At 34.0% G+C, this 24,700-nt stretch overlaps 1 long non-coding RNA gene across 1 annotated transcript in view; it reads right to left on the minus strand.

The window, feature by feature from the left end:
- Positions 1-3,676, minus strand: part of LOC119870879 — a 30,734-nt gene extending 27,058 nt beyond the window's left edge. The window contains exons 1-2 of the long non-coding RNA XR_005356456.1: positions 3,589-3,676; positions 2,612-2,734 (exon numbers count right to left, since the gene is read on the minus strand). This is a non-coding gene — a long non-coding RNA (uncharacterized LOC119870879). The remainder of the gene's footprint in view (positions 1-2,611; positions 2,735-3,588) is intronic.
- Between the last annotated feature and the right edge of the window lie 21,024 nt (positions 3,677-24,700).

Consider the following 24,700-nt stretch of genomic DNA (forward strand, 5'->3'; position numbering starts at 1 on the left):
TGAGCCTCCCAGGCGTCCCCCTATATTGTATTTAGCTAATGGCACAGATATAATAGGGATTCTATAAATGGTTGCTAAATGAATGAATTAATGGATAAATAGATGGATGAATGGGTAGTTGGGTGGATAAATGGATGGAGACAGACATGAATATAAACTTTTTCCTGTCTTCATGATTCCTACAGTTTAATGCAGATCAAGTATGCATAGTTAATTAGAAATATTTTTCAATATCCAAATCATAATCTCTTTTCAATTTATGTTTACTGTAGTAGTGTCACAGTCTTACCATGATCCTAAAGATACCATGAAAGAGCTCTATAGGATACTTAGAGTTTAAGTGTTTATCTCTTCTATGTTAAGTTTGATTTTTAAGTCCCCCAGAGTACCAATTTGTAAGTTTTCTCTTAAAATTCATTGAAAAAGCACCCCCAAATCCCTCACAAAGCCATTTTAACATGCTGTTTATTTCCTATAAGTTAGATGTAATTGAAGTGGATAACATAATTGAAATTTTAAAGAATGTCTGCAGTCATCATTAATCTAACAACAATAGAGAAGTATGCCTCTTCTCTATTGCACATAAGAGCATTAGCATAATTTCCAACTCTCCTATTCGGTGGTCCTATGTGATTGTCATTTTCCCAAAAGTCCTGCCATATTTTCCTCTTTCCTTTCAGCATATTCGGGATATCTTTTTTGACTGCTTCATGCCATGGACATTGATCTGGTGGACCATGTATAACGAATTTAAAAACTGCAATGGAACTGTCTACACAGACATCTGTTGCTCAACAACTTATTTTGAGAAAATAGGTAAGATATTTCTTATATTCCCATGCATTATGGAGAAGCACATCTTTATATTTCATTTGAGTAAAGTGATTCAATAAAACAAAGAATGTTTTCCCTCTTAAAATCATGGAATGTTAATGATATAGTGTAGTCTAGAAGTTAGGAAATCGCATGATGTAAGATGAAGATGACAGAGGTGGGAATTACAGTTTACAGTCAGAGAAACTAAGTTTTGAATCTCAGATACTCTATTATTCTCTTTGATCTGAGACAAATTCCTTAATCTTGGTGAGTCTCAGATCTCCTTTGTATAAAATAATAATAATAATTAATAATAGCCTTCTTATATTGTTACTATGTCATTGTGAAGCGGATATCAAAATACCATCCATGTTCTAGTATGTGGAAAACTATCATTCGTGGTGATTATTATATGGAGGTGGTACAGTGCCTTCTGCCTGCATTTTCTCATTTAATATTTCTCCAAACTCTATGAAGCAGATTCTGCTTTAATCATTATTTTAAAATGAGGAAACCGATATTATAAATAAGGTAAATTTTGATGTAGATAATACAGCTCTGTAGCAGACCCAGATTCAAATCGCAGGGCTAAAAGGAACATAGTGTGGAATACTATGGGTTGTGTGATTTGATAACAGAGTAGAGAATGTTTTCATCTGAGGCCAGCCTATTCCCAGGAGGAGGATGTATGTTGGCTCAGGCTGAGGGTGGCTCAAAATCCAGGCGGGGGAGGGGAGGAGAGAAACTCAAAATTGGATTAGCAAATACTTTGTTCCAATTGATCACTGGGAATAAGGAATTCAACTAGTTATCTATGAGGCAAAGAATAAGACTTTAGATTCTGTGTCTAGCCCTTCTTTACCTGTTTCATAGGTAAACCAAGGGGTATTCATAAGTCCTATGTAAGTCATATTGGAAAGGTCATTCTTTCCAGTCTGTCATTTCTCAGAACACAGAAGTGTGAGGGGGATTTCTTAACTTTCACTGTTTTCCAGAATCATGGGGCTTGGGTAAAGTTCAACGTTGTACTTCCCATTGGTTAGACATGGTGAGATGAGAAAAGTTTTGGAAGCCATTTGTTGAAGGTGCCAGATGACCTTGTGATCTCCCCTCCCTAGAGTGTTAATTGAGTCAGTATGTTTTAGAGATTTTTTGTTATAGCAGCTTAGAGAGTAGCCTAAATAGTAAAGTGCTCCATCTAAAAATACACACCCATTGTGATTTCAGTCAAGTCATTTGATTTAATGAAACAGTTTCCTTGTCTGCTAAATGATGGAGTCATAATATACTAATCCTTAAAGAGTCTTTTAGCTTTGACCTTCAAACTTTTTGAAGACATAGAGATTTATCCAAGTGCCTCGTGATTTGATATGTGGAATTAGAGCTGAACCACTCCTTATTCTTCCTCCCAATACTCAGACAGCATCAGTGTAGGAGCCACTTAAGAATGCTCCGGCTTTGGATGTCATATAGCCTTTTCATTAGCAATTCAGAATAATGTTATCAAGGCTGCTTTTGTCTCCATTCTGCCAATCAATCATTTGTTCTTCCTAAATTTGCAGGACCCCCCTTTGCATTACCTTGCATAAATGGGGTGATTCTTGGATATTTTATTTATAACCCTTCTGATTTTCTGTATTTTCTTTCCCCTGTCCATCCGAAATTTTTTGTGTCATGTAAACTCTGTTTTTTGGTGTTGTTTCATACCTTCCCAAAGTCCAGGTTCATTTTCCTGCTTAATATTCAAGAAGTATTCTTGAAGCTCATCTTTTTTGAAAGAGCTCGCAAAACTCACCAGTGCTCAGCTGATGACTTACTTCAGGTTCTGTTGCTTCTCTACATTCAGATTTTAGTATGTCAGCTAGTTGAAGCAGACCTCTGTGGATCTTGTTTACCACCCAATTCCTTGGACATAACACTGTAATACATGTAAAAATTACACAATTACTAAACCTTAAGGAATATTTAGATTAGAAAAAAGTAATGTTATTAATAAATGAGTTTGTACTATAAATCTGAGTGATAGCCTAAAATGAGCTTTCAGTGAAATAAAGATAAGTTATAACTTCAATTAAATAAAGCACCTAAACTATTATTTTTGTCAAAATTGGAAAGCATCAAGTACAATCTTGATACAATTTTGGTAGATAGTGAACATATGACAAAGATAGTAGAGGAGGTACAGAAACTATTTTAAAACATTTAGGTAGAACAGAGTGAAAAAGATCCAAATCCAAAAACCTGTAGGTAACAAGTTACCTGGGTAATCTTGAAAAAGTTACTTTACCTCTCTCACCTTAGTTTCCTCAATTATAAACTCAAAGATAACAGTTACCTTAAAGGACTGCAGAAGGGAATGAAGATAATAACGTATAGAAAATAGTTGTGTAGGCCTATGGTAGACATCCAGGAATGCTGGAGTTATTATTAATCTCATATAGTTAATTAACATTGATTTACCCAACTGGACATAAAGATTCATTAGTGAGAACTGTTTATAAACCCAGAAGGAAAGGGATGGAATCTCAGAGCTCTGCATGTGGACCATTCACTCTGTGGATTTATAAGAGAAATGTTCCCTGTGGAAGAGAAACATAACAGAAATCTGAAGAGGAATGTCTACAAACAGCTTTTATGTTTGGCCAGTTAAAATTGTCTCTCATCTTTTCATCACAGTCAATATCAACATTTTCTTTCCTTTTCTTTCCTTAGTACCTGTCCTACTCATATCACTGGATTCCTGTCTATCCTTGCCTTCTATTTACCACTTACTAGAATCCCTGAAGGCTACTGCATTTGGGTCATGTTTTCAAATGTAAATTCTCCTCCTTTATCTTGATAGAGTTCTGTGAGGAAGCAACTAGACAAGTAAACACAAGAAAATCAAAGTTCAAAAAAGAGGAAAATATATAAAAAAATATAGAAATAAGTACAAAAGAGAGGCCAGAGATAAAAAATGTACAGATGGAATAGTTTTAATGTGACAAAGAGAAAGGGAGATTGGCTTTTGCTGGCTCATTTGGTCAAAGAGGATAATTTGGATGATTGAGTTGCATGGTTTGGAGTTATACAGAGCACATATTTATTGGATAATTGAAATCTCTCCCACTTACTTTGAGCTAATAGATTCCATCCTTAAAGCTTAATGCTGTCAAATACTGGAGTCATAGAACTAAAAGGAGAAACAATAATCTTAGAAAAAAAAGTGATTCATTAAACAAAGTAAAAACTTTGTCCTTAGGAAGTTCATAAGTATATTTGGCTGTCCATTGCTATATGGGAACTTTTTGAATGTTCGTGGCAGTAATGGGACAGAAATTATTCAGTTGGGGCTGGTTTTAAGAAATGGCTTCAGCCCCTAAGTGGTTTGCCAAGTTTCTGTTAAACATCTCACATTATTGAGGATACAAGTCAAAATCACTTATCAGCAGTTCTTCTAAATAGCAAGGAACATGTATCAAAGAGGCCATGAAGGAATTTCTAATGAGAAAAAATGCTCTTACTTTTTGAGAAATTAACTGCTCCAATAAATTGCAAAGATAAAGTAGGAAAAGTTATCACAATAATGTCTGTTGTAATAAAACTAAACTGTACAGCTGATAACAGTTAAAATGCCAGAAGGTAAGTTAATGAAATACCATTCTCCTAAAAGCCCCTTTGGTCCTTACTCTGAAATATAATTCTGACACTCACATATAAAGGATATGGTGGAAACTACATGGAAATACTGTATATGCATATGTTCTACAGATTCATTGCCTATGAACTTTTGAATACATATAAAGTTTAAAAAGCAGAGTATATTAAATGAAACTTTCAGGAAGGTGAAATAAAATAATCCTAGGACCTAAAATTGATTCTTAAAGTGTAAAAGAGATGAAAGTCTGTGGAGAGAGAAATCAGACTGAATTGCTAGCTGGCATTAGAAAATTTCTATCAGAGATCATGGAAACAGGGCAAAGATGGAGTCATTGAAGTCTCCCTAATGCCTTCCATGGATTCATGAAGGCAGGAGAGGCCTGAAGCTTCTGTTATGATTTTCTGCAGTCAAATTCCTAGGCAAGCTGGAGATTTGTAGTAGTGCGAAGGAATTCATAAGGCTAATGAGAGCAGAAAAGAGAACATACAGAAATAGCACATGTAGAAATTGGAAAGTAATCTTTTGTATGTGTGTGAAAGTAATCTTAAGTAGGAAAGTTTGGGGTAATAGATTTGCTGTTTATTACTGAATTTCTCTTATACATAGTAATGATCAAAATGGCAATGAATGGTGAAAACTGTGTGTGTGTGTGTGGAAAGAGAGAGAGAGAGAGAGAGAAAGAAAGAGAGAGAGAATCACATGTGAGTAAGCGGGGGTTGGGGAGAAAGGGAAGGAGGAAGGGAGAAAGCAGGAGAGAGAGGATAAAGACCAAAGCTGTAAAAGCCTTAGAAAGCCAGACACCATATGCACACATGCTTAGATATGGGCTGAGAATCTCAGAACTCAGGGCCAGCTTCTTGCCCCATGGTGAAAGCCAGACAGTTCAGGGCATCTTCCAAACAGCAGAAGGACAATAAACAGAGCCATCTTCAGTTACCATGAGTTCAATGCAAGCCAGTCAAGGGCCCTATACACATAACCACATCCTGACTAATTAAGTAAAAAGAACAACAAAAACAGTGAAACAATTACATGAGAAATAAAATAAATTGAAATCCACCAAAACTCTATAAGAAAAGACATGAAGAAATAGTGTAAACCATGACAGAAACAAACCTCTCTGCTCTGAGCCATCTGTGCCACCCATCAGCTGGTAATAATATGACTCTGGGTAGCAATAGAAATAATCAAAGAAAGAGCTTTAAGAGGGCATGGCAACACAAATAGATTTTTTTCTGGGTTTCTGGTCTTTGTTTATGGATAATTATAATTTGGCAAAGTGTTCAGAGGCCCATATATGAATGTGTCTCCTGCGTTTTACTTAAACAACAGCTCACAAAGGACTTGTTTCAGTTTACCACCATACCAACTAAATGTTTATGAAAGGAGAAAGCCACCAAGTAATGGGTGAATTTTAAATTATAAGTTGATTTATTACAGCAAATTCTCCAATCATAATTCTAAATAAGTGTACTTAATATGTTTATTTGTCCTGTGAAAGCAAGTTTGGTTATTTTAACATATTTGAAATAATTCTTGCTTTCAAGGTATAGCTTTTTGATCTTACTCTATTTTAGACTTTACTTTCAAATATTCCCAAGCACATCTTTATGTATCCTTGTGTTTGTTGAAATCTTAAAGACATGGGAAGTGAATAATCTTGGCTTTAATGTACATAAGAACAGCCTATTCTGAGAATAAGGAGATGGTTAATGGAAATGGTATGGGAAATTATAAGCTGGTTAAACTACCCTCATTTATTTCAAGTCAGATCCAGCTTCAAATATGGCATCTCTTTTTATTAGAAACGACTTCTCAGAATATCAGTGTATCAACTGATATTCTTTGGGTGCATGCAACAGAGATAAATCCTGATTAATTTGAGCAAAACTGGAAATAATTATTAAGAAGAAAACAGAATTGCTCTGTGATTCGAAGGAAGAGTTGAAGAAACATACCAGCAAGAGACATTAAGGCAGTTATAGAAATCTAAGCAACAAGAATTAGTGGGCAGTTTGTTCAAAGTGTTAGCGTTGGGATGGTTGACATCTGACCATTTTCAATCCCTGGATTGCTCAGCTTGATATTCAAATTCCTGGAAGGGAACTTGGTTATGGCTTCATTTAGATCATTTATGTGCCCTTTGCCAATGGTAAAGCTGAGTGACATGATTGGTCAGTTTATCAAGACTGTAGCCAATGAAGGGAATAGAACTTCTGTTACTGGAAGGAAAGAAATTGGATGTTGGGAAGACAAAAAACAATCCTAGACTTCAATACATTCATGGGAAGAGATTACCATTTAAAATAGTATGAAAAACTCAACATGACTAATAGTTCTATGGATAATTTGTCTTTTAAAATTTAATTTATAACTGCTACATTAAAAATAATGAAGGAAATTATGTTAAATGCATTGATATTGAGCCAATATTTATGAGAGATATACTGTGCATTAGGTATAAGATTCATATGTATTATCTCATTAAATTACCACCTGAAATTCCTGTCAGAACTAACATTTCTACCTTGTGGTTATGAAAACTGAGGATTGAAAAGTTATGTTGACTTCTTTATTGTTACTCCACAAGTAATTTTGGTCCATTTTGGTTATATTTCTGTTATTTGGGCAGAGTGTCTTCGTTGAACTAATTATTTCGAAGCATTAACCTTGTAACACTAAGTAAAGAAGTAAGACCTGGATAATAATGCAAAAGCAAGTAAGCAAGCAAACCAAAACTGCACAACACTGTCTTTAAGATTAGGGCTGAAACTACACCTATAGAACCTCAGCCACAGTATGATGAGTACAGCTATACATAGCAGATTGAACATATCCCACCACTCCTCCTAATAATCTCACTGAAATGAAAATAAAGGAAGGGTATAAAATCTCCAGTGGAGCTACCAGTAATCCTTACAGGACAACATATTTTTGGAACATAGAAAGCATAAGAGGAGTTAACAAGACAAAAAAAGTAGAATACTAATATATTTTCTTAATCTGAGTTGCCATTTATTATAAGATGCACCATTAGTTTGTTTCATTGAGAAAGAAAAATCACTGTCAAATATAATTATAAATTTATGATTATAAATGTCCACTTATCTATTGCTATGTAATAATCCATCCCAAATTTAGTAGCTTAAATAAACAATAATAATATCATTATTAAGTCTCACACTTGTAGGGGTTGACTGGGTCTGGTTGGATCCGGGCATCTCATGCAATTGTGACCACATGCTTGCAGGCGTTGGCACCCTCTCAGTCTTCTTCACTTACGTGGATGATGGTTACTGTTAGTTGTCCTCAGGGACTTCAACTGGGCCTATTGGCTGAAACATGTATATGCAGCCTCACATGTAGCCTGGGCTTCCGCAGAGCATAGTAACTTTTACAAGAGCAGATATCACAAGAGAGATAGCTGGGCAGAGTCATACTGCTCTTTAGGACCTATCTTCAAATCACACAGTTTCACTTACACTCCACATTATTGAATGAGGCAGCCACAGAGGTTCAACCAACTTCAACATATATAGGGAAAAGAGGTATATTCATTACCTTGATGGAAGAATGGAAAGGTCACCATGAAAAAAAGAGCATGGGGGCACCCAGATGGCTCAGTGGTTGAGCGGCTGCCTTCGGCCCAGGACGTGATCCTGGAGTCCCAGGATTGAGTCCCGCATTGGGCTCCCTGCATGGAGCCTGCTTCTCCCTCTGCCTGTATCTCTGCCTCTCTCTCTCTCTGCGTCTCTCATGAATAAACAAATAAAATCTTAATAAAAAAAAAAAAGAGCATGTTGGATGAAGATATCATTACAGCCATCTTTGGAAAAGACAATCTTCCATAATGTGATTGACTATAATGTGGTTCCCCCACATGCAAAAATATTAAAATGAGAAAAAAAAATATCCTAGAATCAATAAATATGGTAACTATCTAGAATTGAGATATCAAAGGAGAAGCAAGTAAGTCCATGTTGTAGAACTTTAGAAAGCTCAGGAATTTGAGGCATCAGATACCTTAAAAGGTTTCTTTATGACCTTTTGGTTTGGATAAAGAACAGTTTGGATAAAGAGCAACTAGTTCTTATGTCTCTTTCTTCACGCTCTATAGCTGGGTAAGCATCCCTCTCTCTCCTGGCAGGAGATAACTTGCTACGTGGAGAAATTCAGCCAAGATTCTCAAGATCTGGCATATAAGAAGCACAGTTTTGAAAATAGAGGTATTTTTAAAAGTCTACCTGTAGGACCTAAGATCCTCATCCTTCTCCTTGTTACTTTCAAGAACTTTGGCAAAGAGATTTATTCTTCATCCTTTCCCCTCTACCGTTATAGGTGATAGATTTGAAAATTGAAATGTTCTTCCCTGGCACTATGAGGATGGCTACAAAGCAAGTAATGGGCTTAGAAAGTGCACAGAGGATATACAGAAATAGACATTTAAGTTGTTGGGACAAGGAGTGCTATCCTCCCAATGAAGTCTTACACATGGAGCTTCCAATCATTTTTTTTAGTGCTTTATGGATGAAAAAAAAAAAGTATGAGTCAGTAGTCAAGAATGATCAGACATGTATGGAGAACCTCAGCACGAAAGAAGGAGATTGAGGCAAATAACAGTGAGAGGGAACTTGCCATAAGTAGAGAAAAACAGGGATCCAAATAAATCTTAAAGCACACAAATTACCCTAAATTTTTAACCTTAGAGGTTTTAAAAAGAGTGCATTCCTGAAATGAGAACAGAGTTATAGCAAAGGGGAATTTAAAAAAGTGGAAGGGGATAGAGAATAATAAATGATTTGAAAAGATAGTTTCAATTAAAAATTCAGCAGAAATCTTTTTTTTATTACTTTGATGAGCATACTTAACATAAGATCCTACCCTCCTAATAGAATTTTAGGTGTGCAATATAACATTATTGTCTAGAGGCACAATGTTATACAATGTTATAGGATCTGTTATACAGATCTCTAAAACTATTCATCTTTCATAATTGAAATTTTATACATATTAATTAGCAACTTCCAATTTCTCTCTCTCCAACTTGGCAATTACCATTCAATTTTTTTAATTCTATGAGTTTGACTATTTTAGAAACCTCATATAAGTGGAATCATGACGTGTTTGCTTTTCTGTGATTGCTTTTTTTCACTTAAGATGTCTTCAAAGTCCATCCATGTAGTCATATATTATAGGATTTCCTTCTTTTTTAAGGCAGGATAATTTTCCATTATAGATAGATAGATAGATAGATAGATAGATAGATAGATAGATAGATAGATAGATCTTATATTTTCTTTATCCATTCATCCACTAATGGACACTTAGGTTATTTCTACATCTTAGATATTGTGAATAGTGCTGTAGTGAACATGAGAAGGTTAATATATCTTTGAGATCCTGATTTCCATTCTTTTGGAAAAATACCTAGAAGTGATATTTCTGGATCATTGGACATTCTCTAATTTTGAGGAAGCTCCATACTGTTTTCCTTATCAACAGCACCATTTTGCACCATTTTGCATTCCCAAAAACAGTGGGCAAAGGATTCCATTTTGACTAATATTTGTCTTCTTTTAAATAAAAACCATACTAAGAGGTGTAAACTGATATCTCATTGTGGTTTTGATTTTCATTTCCCTGGTTAGCACTGTTATTGAGCATTTTTTTTAATATACCTTTTGGCCTCAACAAAAATCTTTAAGAAAGTAGAATCAAATGGCCAAGATTTTCAAGAAGTAGATAAGAAAGGGGATTTTTTAAATGACAAATGATAAATCAGTAGGTCCATCATCTGACTAATATAAATGCCAGGGAAAAAAAAGAACAGAGAGAAATTGAAAAAAAAAAAAAAAAAGGAAATCATCAAAGAAATAGTGCAAGGAAACTTGTCAGAATTAAAGACCCACTGGTGTGCAGAATAATGAGGAGGGAAAAGGAAGGAAAATAAAACACCCACACTAAGGCCTATTATCATAAAATTTCTGAAACTAAAATAAATTGATATCCAAATACTCTATGAAGAAAACAAACAAGTCATTTCTCAAGGATGGAAACAGAGCATGGCAATTGAAATCTCAAAACTAGAAACTGAACAACAGAGGAGTAATGATTTAAAATCTAGAAAACAATGTATTTTTCTTTTTCAACAGAGAATTCTATCTGTAGCCAACTATCAATCAAATTTGAGAGTAGACAACAATTTTGAACAGGTAAGCTTTCAAACTGTTTATCACCAGTCACCTCCTTTTTGGGTAACTATTCTAGCATCTTAAACTATGTTCCATCAAAATAAGAAGTAACCAAGAAAGAAAAACCTGAATCAAGGAAAGCATGGATCCACCATAAAGAGGGAAGAAAGGTAGTCCCTGATGAGAGCGGCACAGCAGTTCTGAGATGCAAATTGAGAAGGGAGTAGGAGAGTGGAGGTTTTGGGAATATTCTCCAGGGGGAACAGAGGAAAAAACAGGTAATACAATGTTTGATCACACAGAAAAGAGAATTAGAAAGTAGTTTGATATTTTTTGAAGAGTTAATGAAAAATTAATGAGAGGGACATAGAAAGTTAAGCAAAAATTAATTCAAGAAAATTATTTAAATCTGGAAAAAAACAAAATATTGCACAGGAAAGGTAATTGAAATACAGTGCTTGACTTGGCTCAGGAGTGAAAAATAATTACTTAGCAACTATAATATAAACACTGAAAATTGCCTTATCTGAAAAATTTTGATAAAACTATTGGAAGACGGAAAGAATGCAAAGTAGGTGGTGGGGACATTTGGGTGTTGTCTTCCTATTTCATGATAGGAAGGCAATAAATAATGTTTGAAGTTAATAATCAAGTAAGAGGCATGTTAGCATGTTATTGGAATTATGAGTGAGGAGGAAAAGGAAAAAGGTTACTGTATTTCACATTCATTTTAAGTTTTATAGTACTACTTAAATTTTAAAAAAGATGTAGAGCTATTATGTGGGTAAAAATAATTTTTAAGGAGCACCAGGGTGGCTCAGTCTGTTAAGCGTCTGCCTTTGACTCAGGTCATGATCCCAACGTCCTGAGTCTGGCTCCCTGCTCAGTGAGGAGTCTGCTTCCCCCCTCCCTCTGCCCCTCCTCCTGTTCCATCTCTCTCTCTCAAATAAATAATAAATAAATAAATAAATAAATAAATAAATAAATAAATAAATAAAATCTTTAAAATTTTTTTTTAAAGATAAGAGACTTTCAACTTAGAGAAATACAGTCTATATCCCCACTCCTCTATTGATTACCTATTTGATGAAAAGTGAGGTATTTTTCTTTCATAGCCTCAGTTTTGTGTATATACAGTGCAGCAAAAAGAACAGCAGTTACTGAGTATAACACTTTGCCTTGAGAAACACTTGAATACATTATTACATTTAAGTATCACAGAGTTCCCATGACTTTTCATGTTCTTACTATCCCATTTTATATATGGGTAAAGAAGGACACAGGAAGGTTAAGTAATTGGCCAGGTTAATATTATAAATCATTGATTTATATTCCATTTATATCAAGTGGAATTTGATCTTACTAGAAATATCCCCAACTCTTGCCATTGTAAATAATTTAAATGAGAGCACCCAGCACTGAGCTTGCAGGAATAAGTGCAATAAATATTTGTAAATGAATGAGTAAATGTTCACTTAACAATTTCATTAAATGCATAAAACACATGTGATCCATTTTATAATGCTGATGTATTGAACCCACACAGTAGTTATTCAGGCATTACTAGAGTTTTAGTGTATGATTGGGCCACTTGGACTGAAATATATAGCCATACGGCCACCAAAGGATCTACAAATAAATAAATTATACTATAATGATGCTTTACTATTAATTTATATAGTTACCTTGGTTTAAAAATATTTGCAGATCATAAAGGACATTTTTCATTATGATGTTTGGGCAGGTAAAGAAATTTCTACTTTAAATACTAGCCAGGAATTATATTTTTCGAATCTGTTTCAAGAAGGAAACCTTCCTCTGTCAGTTCTTCCTTCTCATTTTTGTACTGGATCAGTTTTCCTATCAGTTATGCTAAAGTGCATTACATCGGACTTGCTACCCAAAAGGGAGAATGTGTAGAAGGGGAAGTCTGTGAAAGAGTATGAATGGATTTCTTATCACGCTGGTTAGGTTAGCCTTCTACAACATTTCATCAATCTTTGAAGGAGAATGTTACCAAATTCAGACTTCATTTCAGTCTGTAGTTAACTATTATACATATAAACAGTTCTGTCATCAGGTATTTAAAATCTTAAATGCTTCCAAGAGGTTTCAAAGAATGGCCCCCCAAATTAAAGATTTTTGAAGATATAAAAATATTCAAGGAATACTTTGTTAGCTACATATAGAATTCAAAGCTCAAAAATACTGTGTTGTTCAGGATGCGTGGGTTCAGCGGTTGAGCCTCTCTCTGCCTTTGGCCCAGGGTGCGATCCTGGGATCTAGGATCGAGTCCCCTATCAGGCTCCTTGCAGGGAGCCTGCTTCTCCCTCTGCCTATGTCTCGGCCTCTCTCTCTCTCTCTCTCTCTCTCTCTCACTGTGTCTCTCATGAATAAATTAATAAAAATCTTAAAAAGAAATGTGTTTTTCTTTTTTTTTAAGATTTCAAAAGAAGTGCTGAAAAGGGCTTGTATATTAAGAGTTGCTTGATGCACCAGAGTTAGAAAATATAAGTTGAAACACAAAACTCTCAGTTCTAAGTCTCATGTTTTTTTTTCTATAATGCCATATCACCTGCTATTTAGAAAAGTCTTTCTAAATTTTATTAATTGCGCAAATGATTAAAGATGAATAAAATTAGATATTAAATAAATAACACTGTCACTGCCTACCCATATGTGTCTCCATGATACCTTGTTCAAAAATCCCAAGGGTTTAAAATGGCAATCTGGCTTTTAAAAGGGTTTCTATTGGGGCACCTGGGTGGCTCAGTTGGTGAAGCCTCTGATTCTGGTTTTGGCTCAGGTCATGATCTCATGGGGCATGGGATCAAGTCCCAGGTGGGGCTGTATGCTCAGCAAGGAGTTTATTGGAGATTCTCTCTCTCTCTCTCTCTCTCTCTCTCTCTTTTTCTTCCTCTACCCCTCCCCCACTCTCTCTTTCTCTAAAATAAATAAAATCTTTAAAAAATAAAATAAAATAAAAAAAATAAAAAGGTTTCCGTTACCAGACATGCAAACTAACTTCTCATTACTGTTTATGACTACCAAACTCTAAGAATTGATTTTATTTTCATATAAGCCTCAAAATAATTAATTTTAAATGAAGAAAATAGAACTAAGAAATAAATCATGATTTTAAAAAGATAGGCATTAGAAAATATTTTTTTAACTTAATTTTATCTTACTTTGTTTTGTTCTGTTTTTATGAGACTATTCATACTGCCCGAAGTTTCTTTGGAACACATGTTGGCATTTTTTTATAAGATGCACATTTTAGTGTACATGCATTCTTACTTCTTTTAGGCAAAAGAAATAAAAACCTGGAATTTCAGCAAAATACATTAAAGATAGTAAACTTGAAGTCATTTTTGGTTTAATACTTGTTGATTATAAATGGCTTCCAGATGCTAATAAAAGATCTGGTTGATTAGTCAGGAACTTTCAGGAACATATCATGAGTCAATTTTTTAACGTATTGAATCTCTTTTCCATCCTTAGTAAGGCAAACATTACCAATTATTATAAATCATCTTTTAGCAATTTTTTGGTACTCAAAATTTAGTAGAAAACTATTATACTTAAAAGAAGGTAGACTGTTAGCCTGAATCATTCAGATTAAAATTCACTCCCAACATCATCACACAGCTGTGACTATACCTACCAAGAAAAAAAAAAGATAAATTTTCTAAGTGTTTTCAAGATACATCTGCTTTGAGAGAACATGATATAAAAAGTATATGTAGGATGATCACTTCTTTGGGATCTTATTATTTGAACATGTTTAATCACTTTGAATGGTTTCAGAGAACTGAACACTAATAAAATTCTAAATATGTGATTCCTTGGGCCAAATGATTATAGAAAAGGAAAATTAAAGAAAAAAGGAAAAGGTCCAAAACAATGGTATTTGAATTTGGTTCCTACCCCTCCCAAATGTCACCATCACTACTGTTTGGGAACATCTCATAATAGGAAAATTAACTGGTCTAAGAAGGATAAGCTTAAGGTAGTATTCTAACATTGAGCATGTTGCTTAGGAATTTAGACTGTAGGTCAGGTTGTAGCTTGATAAATTGGTGAGATTATTCATTTGAGATATATGCAGAAGCAGACCAGGGAAGCAGGAAGATTGCGTCATGGTGCTCCACAGCATGCCTTTATAATTTGTATACAAGTTGGTGCAAGAGCACTGAATCAAGAAAACTTAATTTTGACAGGTCTGATATATAGTCTATTTTGGTTAACCAAAAGGAACACATACATTTACTACATTAGAGAAATTTCCATTATTTTTCTCTCAGCCATGAAAATCGATTTTGATGTGATTACACTCAGAGGCTGCTTGATGTGCCTCTGACAGCACAAAATGGATAGAGACAGTGGGTGGTATAGAATGTGGGAAACTGTGGCTAAGCTGGACTCTGGCTAAGTGAAAATTGTAGGATTCAAATACCAATTAGGATAATTTGTGTGAAAACAGACCTAAGATAAAATAATGATGACTATGCTATATTTAAATGGTAAGGAAAAAATACTTCAATAGATCAAGTAACCAAGGGTTGTCATCATTTAATTCTTACTATAAGCTTTATTTAGAGAAATGCAAGAATATTAGTAATTGTAACTAGTGAATATTTTATTTCTTGAATAAAATATTGAGCCTTTATTACATGTAGGGCATTTATTTAAGAAATCTTTATTAAGGTTTATATTTGGTAAAGTAGAGAGTATGAATTAGAGACTGTGTGATTTTAGCTGGAAATTTCATTTCTGTTCCTTTTCAGAGCTCCTCTCTTACTGTTTGTAAAACTCTCCTTACTTTCTTCATTCATTCAATAAATATTTATCAAGTATCCAAAAGCAAGGCACTTGACTAAATATCTGGTACACAAGAATAAACAAAGTGGATAGTACTTGTTTTCATGGGGGATATAGTCCAGTTGGGAATGCAAACAAGTAAAAAGAAATTACTATAAAGTGTGGTAATACTATACTAAAAGACTAAGTTCATCCATGGAGGATGCATACAGTCTATTCAGGAGTGGCTAGTCAATAATGGGAAACTGAGATGGGGTTAGGGGTCTGGAAGGAGGGAGGATATCAGGAAGCTGAAATAGTTTAGTCAGAGGTCAAAAGGCTAGAGAATGCATAAGACAAGAAAACAAGGCAAAGTGTTTAGTTGATGGTAGTGTAGAATGTGAGATGGATGCTAATGAGACAGATAATATCAAAGTGTAAGCAATGGTCATTTAATCAGGGACCACAGGAGAAAACCATGAAGAACTTGTGTCTGAAGGAAAGAGAGGGTGTTGAATGGTTTTAAGTAGCAAATATATATGTTTAAACTTGCAGTTTAGTAAGGCAATTCTAATTGCATGGAAGACAATGGATTGGATATAAACCGGATTGGGACTAGGAAGAAAGTTAGGACACTGTTAAAGCAATGCAGGCAGGAAATGGTGGTAATCTTAACAAGAATATGAGGATTAGGAATGGGAAGAAATAGTAGATTTTAGAGGTTTGTGGCTTTTGACCTTTTGTTTGTTAATTTTTTTGGAAGATACATATATGGGGATGCCTGGGTAGCTCAGCAGTTGAGCATCTGCCTTTGGCTCAGGGCATGATCATGGATTCCTGGGATGGAGTCCCACATCGGGCTCCTTGCATGGCGCCTGCTTCTTTCTCTGCCTGTGTCTCTGCCTCTCCCTGTGTATCTCTCATAAATAAATAAATAAAATCTTTAGAAAAAAGAAAAGATATATATATATATACACATACATACATATATATATATATATATATATATATATATATATATATATATATAGTTGATTGGATCTGGGGATTAAGGAAGAGTCAAAATGACTGCAGCAAAACAACTAAAGCCTGCAATGAATATATTTAAGGCATCTCCAGTTTTTCAAGAGGTAGAGACAGTTCCTAAATTCCCTATTTCTTCTTTCTTTATTACAAAGAAACACAGGAATCAAGGAAGATAGAAGATGCAAGAAACCAAGAGCATTTATAAACTGAGACTGAAGACAGAGCTGAGGCTCAAAAGGCAGAGGAGACTAGCTCTGCTGGAAGATCAGTGATTTTGGACTCCTCAGAAATCAACAATAGCAACAATGCCATTGGGGAATTTTAAGATATTGGAAAAGGGGATTTGAGTCTGTAGTGCTGAGCCTAGGGCCTCAGAAAGGGCTGAAATGCTTCCCATGCCTGAGCATCAGCAAAAAGGCAAATACAAGAAATTAAACCAAAAAATTCCTGCAGTTGATGGAAATTTTAGACACTGAATACAGAAGTTCATGTACTTGAAACATAATTAGACACTTCAGTCTTAAATGTTCTCAATTAAAACTTTGTTAGAAATGGACAGATACATTTTTAACTATATAACTTCTAAAACTAAACATACAGTGGTTGAAATAAAAACTTCAGTTGACTAAATTAAACAGAATGATTACAGCTGAAGAGAGAATTAGTGAACTAGAATATTTGTCCAAAAATAGTCCATAGGAACCAGAAAGACCAAAGAAAAGGACAAAAAATCTAAAGTATGAAAGATATAAAGGATAATATAAGTAGTCTCAGCATGCATATAAATCAGTCCCAAATGGGGAGAATAGAAGAGAGGCAATATTTAAAGAGATTATAGATTTTTTCAGGATTGATGAAAATAAAGATCCACAAATTCAGGAAACATCCTCATCCTCAAATAGGATAAACATAAAGAAATTGAAACAAGCAAGTTGCAGTAAAATTACAGAAGAATAAATACAAAAATCCCTTAAAAACAATTTGAAGAACATAGTAAGTATCCAACAATGTTAGCTATTTTGGTGATTGATTTATAACCTTATCAGACTGCTTTCCTGGACTTTTACAACTCTAGCAGCTCACAGATGGTGCACGACTGACAATCTAAATTAGAGGTTAAGGAAGTGTACTTTAGTGTACTTTTCTTGACTTGGCATAATCTCTTGGGTACTTCTTTGAACTAGGCACTGAGCTCATTGTGTCTACATGCTGTCTCATCTGGTCTTCTTAACAACCCTCTGAGGTTGATATTGTTATCCTTACTTGAATGAGGGGGATTCTGGGACTCAGGGAGGTTTTGTGACTTGTCCAACATCACACAGCTAAGAAGTGACAAAGCAGGGACACAAATCCTAGACTTCTGATTTCAGATCCATTTTCCTCTGAACACTGTCCATTGTGACTGCTCTTTTCTTCCTTATTTTAGTGTGTCTTACATTAGAATATCTTCAACTCAAAAAGTAGAATATAATTCTTGTATAACTATGAAATAAAAATAATTTAAATAATTCAAAAACAGCCAAAGAGGAAGAACAGATGATCAACAAATGAATAATTAGAACATCATTGGAAGCCAGAAGGTAGTTGGAAGATATCTTCAACATGCCAAGAGAAATAACTGCTAACTTAGAATGGTATAACCAGCAAAATCTACCTTAGAGAACACTATATAAAAATAATCCATGTGAAGATGAATAAATCTGAGAAGTCAACACAAGGAAACAGAATTAAAGAAAATTCTAAAGAATTTTAAATAGTTCTATAGAATACATTGAAGCAAGATAGAAAGTCAAACTAAAACACAACATGCACATATTATGCAAGTCAGGAGAATGATCAATTTAACATGTTCTATGGTAGTAATTTTGAACTCTAAAACTAAATTTGAATGATAAAATTCCAAGGGTATTTTTAATTTAAAAAATGAGGAAAAATAATGAACTCAAATTTTAAAATAGTAAGAAAAATGGTAAAAGAGAAACAACTAAAAATTAAAAAGTAAGATAATGGAAACAGGCATAATATATGATAATCATAGAAATAAATATGTGTATTATACTTATCAAGAAACAAATTAGCAAACTGGATTTTAAAGTGAAGCTATATGCTGTTTATAGAGAAATAGCTAAAAGCTAAAGACTTGGAAAGGCTTAAAGTAAAATGATAAAAAAGATATATAAAACAAATACTAACCAAAAGAAAACTGACATAACTATCTTAATAGGGGAAAAATATATCTTAAGATCAAAAAATATTTTTAGGGATATAAATGGTTATCACAGAATGATAAGACTAAATATATTCAGATCCTCTAATAATTATATATTTGTATGCTCCAAATAAAACTATTTCAGAATAAATATAATGTTGATAAAGCTAGTAAGAAAAGTTAATAAATCCTTCATCCCTGCAACAAATTTAACATATTTCTTTTAATTCTTGCCACATTAACCTGGAAAAGGTAATAAATAAAAATGTAAACACTTGGACAAAATTATAATCTAGAGATAAACTTCTATGGAGTCCTGCATCTGAAAATAATGGAATATGAACTTTTTAAGCATCTAAAAAATTTATAAAGATTATATATGGATAATTAGGTAGATTTTAACAAATTCCAAACTATGGTCAGTATAAGGCTATTAATTGAAAAAAGACATTACACACACACCGACAGACACATACACACACACATAAAATTCATGTATTATTCTAAAATTGTTATAATTTAATTATAACAAAAATACTACATATTAAAACTTTTATTTAGAAGGAAATTTGCTAAGTTCTTATATTTTAAAAAGCTGAATATTAATGAGTTAAGTGTGCAACTAAAGAAAATAGAACAGAAGCCCTAACAGAAAAAAAAGGACATAATAAACTTAAGAGCAGAATCAAAAAATGCAAAACAATTATAAAATTATTTTTAAAACACATAAAAGTTGGTTCTTTGAATACATTAATAGACAAATATCTGTGAGGATTGTTCAAAGTAAAAGAGAGAAGAAAAAATAAACAGTATGAGAAATGGAAAGGGCAACATAACTAGAAATGCACAGATGTTAAAAAGATACCAAATAAGAGGATAATGTTGGGAATAAAGTTCTTATTGAGAAGTATGCCACCCAATGAGTTAGGAAATGCACAAAGAAAAGAGAGCTTGGGAAAATATATCCAGACTTAGCATTCGAGGACTTCATGGGAAATCTAATGGTTTTGTCAAATAGCCAGTTGTCATACAGGCTAATAGAAAGACCTAAAGGTACCAAATAAATAGATAAGTAAATAAAAATCTAAAGGTAGAGGTAATCAGCAATAGATGAAAAACGTTAAATATTTTTTAGACATCATCAATTCTTTTAAGCAATGTATACATGTTTTCTTATTTAGTATATAAAGCAAATTATTCTTAACATCATTTTACAAAGAATTGATCCGAAACTTAGACAAGTTAAGTGATTTCTCCATCACATATGTGGTAACTGGCAGAGTAAGAATATACACTTTGAACATAAGTCTACTATCTCCAGAATTCATGTTCTTAAATACTGTCTAATACTCCCTCATCTGAGCTGGAGATTGATAAACTGGGATCCATCATGTTATACATGGAAACTGATGCCCTAGAAGCAGAAAATATTAGCCAGAGAGATATTTTAAAATAAGAAAGTAAAAGGGCTTAGGGCAGAATTCTGAAGATTGCCAATAATTAAAGGGTAGACCAAGGAGAAAGAGAAGCTCACAAAAGAGACGAAAATGAAATGGTCAGAGAGGTATAAGGCAAACAGGAGAGTGCAGTAAGAGATAAGTCATAAGAAGAGGGCATTTCAAGAAAGAAGAAGCAGTCAATAGTGTCAAACTCTGCCAAGTGTTCAGGTAGATAAGGCCTGGAAATTATTTATTGGATTTAACTACAAGGCCATCATTGTTGACATTGACAAGAGCAGGTTCAGCAGAGTGGGGGAAGTCGAATCCAGATTTCAGAAGGTTGTGGAGTGAAAAGGAGAAACAGATGTGGGGACGGAATTCAGACTTTTCTGATATGTTTGGCTCTGAATGGGGAGAAAAAAAATACATTGGTTAGTGAAGGAGAACATGGAGATGCTATCGTTTTCTAAAGACTGTAGATGCTGAATAGAAGAAGTGAATATAATCATAGAAATTAAATATATAAGAATGAGAGGATAGTTCATCAAACACTGTTATTGTGCTTTTTCTTCTAAAGTCTTTATAAATATTAACTTTTAGTTTCTCACCACCACTCTATGCAATAGGAATATTTCTATTCCTCCATTTTACAGTTAAAAATTGAGTATGAAAAGTTAGGTCAAATGCTTATGGTCACTTAGGCAATTAGTGAGGAGCCATAGTTAAACCCAAGCTGCAACTGCTCCATTAGATTAATCAGCTAAGGATAAGTAGAACAGCAAAGCCATTGAGAAGAAACCAGAGGGATTTAGCAAAGAACTTGAGAGGTGAGCCTTGGATAGGACACATTTTAATTGCAATAGGAGGAAAGAGGCAATCTTGTGCAGAAGCATATTATGATGTTGTGGTAGTTCAGGGAGTTTCCATGGAAAGGATTCTGTTCTTACTGTCAGGTTGTCATTTAAGGACATCAATGAAAGATGGGTGAGGCCATGGGATTAGAGGTGTGGAAAAAAAAAAGAAAGATGGAGATGGCTCCACATTGTATCACAGAGAAAAGGAAAAAAAAATGAGCTTATTGTGGACACAGTGAGACTGCAGAGCAGCCTGTATAGGTGCAGGTGTATATTGGTGACTACAGATTAGTGACTGATACCAGCGAGTAAGATTGTGCATTTTCCCTCTTAGCACTGTGTAGAAGCTCAGGGCATTAGTTTTCAGTAAAGGTTAAACTTTACCAGGTAGAAACAACAAAAGGGATCCAGAAGAAGGGAGTCGAAGCGATTGACAAAAGAGTAATTTCACGTGATGACACTTGGAATCTAAACTGGATAGGAAAGGCTGTGAAGAGAGAAAAGAAGTAGACACATAAGTACCCTAGGGGGGTGGTTCTTATAACCTGCCTGCACAGTACTTAGGCTGCTTTGGTAACACCAACGCCCAGAGGTTCTGAAACAATGGCATCCACACTTCCTTAAAGCCCCCTGGGTGATTTGAATGTGCAGCCAGTCACAGTCACAGCCTTGGGTGTTCCAGTTGGGTGGAAGAAGAGATCTAAAAAGAGTTGAGATTAGGAGCTGGAAGTATGGGAGGGGTTGGGGAGACAGATTGAAGGCACTAAGTTAATTATTGCAGAGATAAGGTTTTCCCTGATGAGGACAAAGTCCAAGTAGCAGCCCTGTTGCGCTTTTGGCCAGTATTGGGTGCATTCTCCACGTGGCCTAGAAGTTACCCTGGATCATGGTAGGATTTCAGATGGAAAGGCAATGAGAACAAGGGCCAAAGTCTGTAGTTGAATAAGAGGATTAGCCCAGATGTTTGCGGATGATAGCAAGGAAGAGGAGTATAGAATGATTTAGCCAGATGACACTTGCTTTGAAGTAGGAGGTTTTGGTTTTGTTCTGTTTTTTTTTTTTTTTGTTTTTGCTTTTTTTTTCTTCTCTATGGAGTCAGAAGAAGTATATTAGAGGTAGTTGCACTCTGAATCCATAGCTTGAGATGCTTTGTTGGCGTGTTTTGTAGCACCTACCACTTAAGAAAGTGGAACCCTTTAGGAAGGGCCATGTTGTAATTAAGATGTTTCTTCTTAAAAAAAAAAAAAAAAAAAATGATGTTTCTTCTTTGCCAGTATTTGTGCATCCATTTCTCTTCATGTTGTTTCACTATTAAGGTATTTTTGATATAGATTTTTCCTTACTGTATAAAAAAAGTAGTCTTCTATTCAAAATGCTTATAAAAAGTGAACACTTAATTTTATCAAATGTGTTTTGAGCAAATTTCAAAGCATTTTTTGAATAACTGATTATATATGTATATATTAATATAAGCAATATAATCCTATATAAGCAATGCAATATAAGCCCTTGAATTTTGGGGGTCCAGTGCATTTCTCTTCTTATATTCCATTTTTAACATATCACTAGGCCCAAGTTGGTAGTGTTTCCTTGAGGATCTTCAAATCTATAATCTTTTTTTTTTTTTTTTTTCAAATCTATAATCTTAAGCACAGCAGCCACATGGTGTTTTGAAAGTTTTGGAATCCATCTTTTGTCCACTTCAAAAACTATTTTCTATGTTCTGAAACAGTCTAAATAACATAAAAATGATCCTGACATACCTTTCCCATAAATTCATCTGAATCATATTTCTGTAGCACACTTTTTTGAGATATGTTTGGTTTTTGTTTTTAAGTTTTATAATTATTTGTCTTCATGTGATTTAACTTAATCTTGATAATTAATGTATTTTCATATTCTATGACACTTCATGTTTCCAATTTTTGGCTCATAATGATTTTACTTTAAAAATAACTGCGTCTGTGTGGCTCAGTCTATTAAGTGTCCACCTTCGGCTCAGGTCATGATTCCAGGGTCCTGAGATCGAGCCCTGCATCTGCCTCCCTGCTCTGCGGAGAGTCTCCTTCTCCCTCTGCAACTCCTCCCTGCTCATGCTCACTCTCTCTCTCTAATAAACAAATAAATCCTTTTTAAAAATACCGTCTGTAATTTTAATATAATTCTCTTTTATTCCTAATGTTTCATAGTTGTGATTTCTTCCACGTCCATTTCCTCTTTTTCAACTGACATTGCCAGGTTTGATTGTTTTATTTTTTTAATCATCTTTTATATTTATGTTCCCATTCTGCTACCTTTTGGCTTTCTAACTCTTCTTTTCTGTTTGTATTTCTTATTTATTAATTCCTTTATCCTGCTCTACTCCTTAATGTTTGTTTTACTTTGTTGTGAATACTTGAGCTGCATGTTGAGTTCTTTCACACCTAGTGTTTCTTGCATAAAATATGTGCATTTAGATTTATAAATTCTCATCTAGGTGGATATTTGGCTGCATTCCATTAATATAATATGTGGTACTCTCACTTACATTGTATTCTCTAGCTGCTATGACAAATTTAATTTCTGCTTTGACCTCAAAGTTATTTATGATATTTTTGTTTATTTTCCAAGCGTTTTTTAACACAAACTTTTCTTGATAATATCTAGTGTCTTTGTATTATTATCCAATAGTATGGCCCATTAACTAACTTCTTTTTGAATTTATTGAGGTTTTTATTTTTTTATTTTTTGGTGACCTACTACATGTTCAGTTTTCATGAAACTCTGATGCTTAACAAGGTGTATTTTCTTTTTATAGGTTGGAATGTGTGGTATGTGTATATAAGATATATATATAATAAAATAGCATATAATGATTTTATCATACAATATAATGAAATAATATATAGTAACATATAATTAATTATATAAACACAACATGAGTTATGTAATATAACAAAGTAACAGGTAGTACATAGTGTACATTATAAATTCATGGCTTTCATATCCTCAGTAACTTTTGCTAATGAGATTTGTTAAAGATATAGATAAGTATGCTAACTCCCATTCATATATTTTAACTTCTCTTATATAAATTTTGAGATAACTTCATTTACTACCAGATATTTATATTATTGTGAACTTCTATTACTATAATTCATTATTTCTACAAATAAGTATTTTGTATTATAAAATGCTTTTTGCCTTGAATTTTATTCGACTAAATATTCCTAGTGCAAACTCTGTTTCCTTGAAATTTACACTTATCTGAAAACATATTTGCTTATCACTTAGTTTCACTTATCTCTAAATATTTTATTTTAAATTTAAATCATGGGGCAGGTCTTGCAGTTCTACCATGACCCATGCAGTACCAAGGCTCCAAGCCTTTGCCCTGCTGCCTCTTTGGTCTACAATATCACTTTTTGAGATTCTTCCATAAGGTGAGCTTTCTTGGCAAGATTTAATTTTGTCTAGTCGGCCCTCAATTGTGTTCTCTCTACTTCAGTAACATTTTTCTCAAGTAATATATTTTATTGCATTCATAGTTTTCCATTTGCCTTCCCACAGTAGCTCTGTTTTCCTTGAAGACAGGAATCGTGAATTGTTGTTGCTTTTATCGGAAGCACCCAACAACAGATGCCAATAAATGCTTATAAAAGAAACGAAGGAATAAATGAGTAGATGGTGTCTATAGGCAATATCAGGAAATGATGAGATTTTTGCTCTCAGAAGAGGTATTCCAA

Source organism: Canis lupus, chromosome 3 (genome assembly GCF_011100685.1).
Source record: "Canis lupus familiaris isolate Mischka breed German Shepherd chromosome 3, alternate assembly UU_Cfam_GSD_1.0, whole genome shotgun sequence".
Classification (NCBI taxonomy): domain Eukaryota; kingdom Metazoa; phylum Chordata; class Mammalia; order Carnivora; family Canidae; genus Canis; species Canis lupus.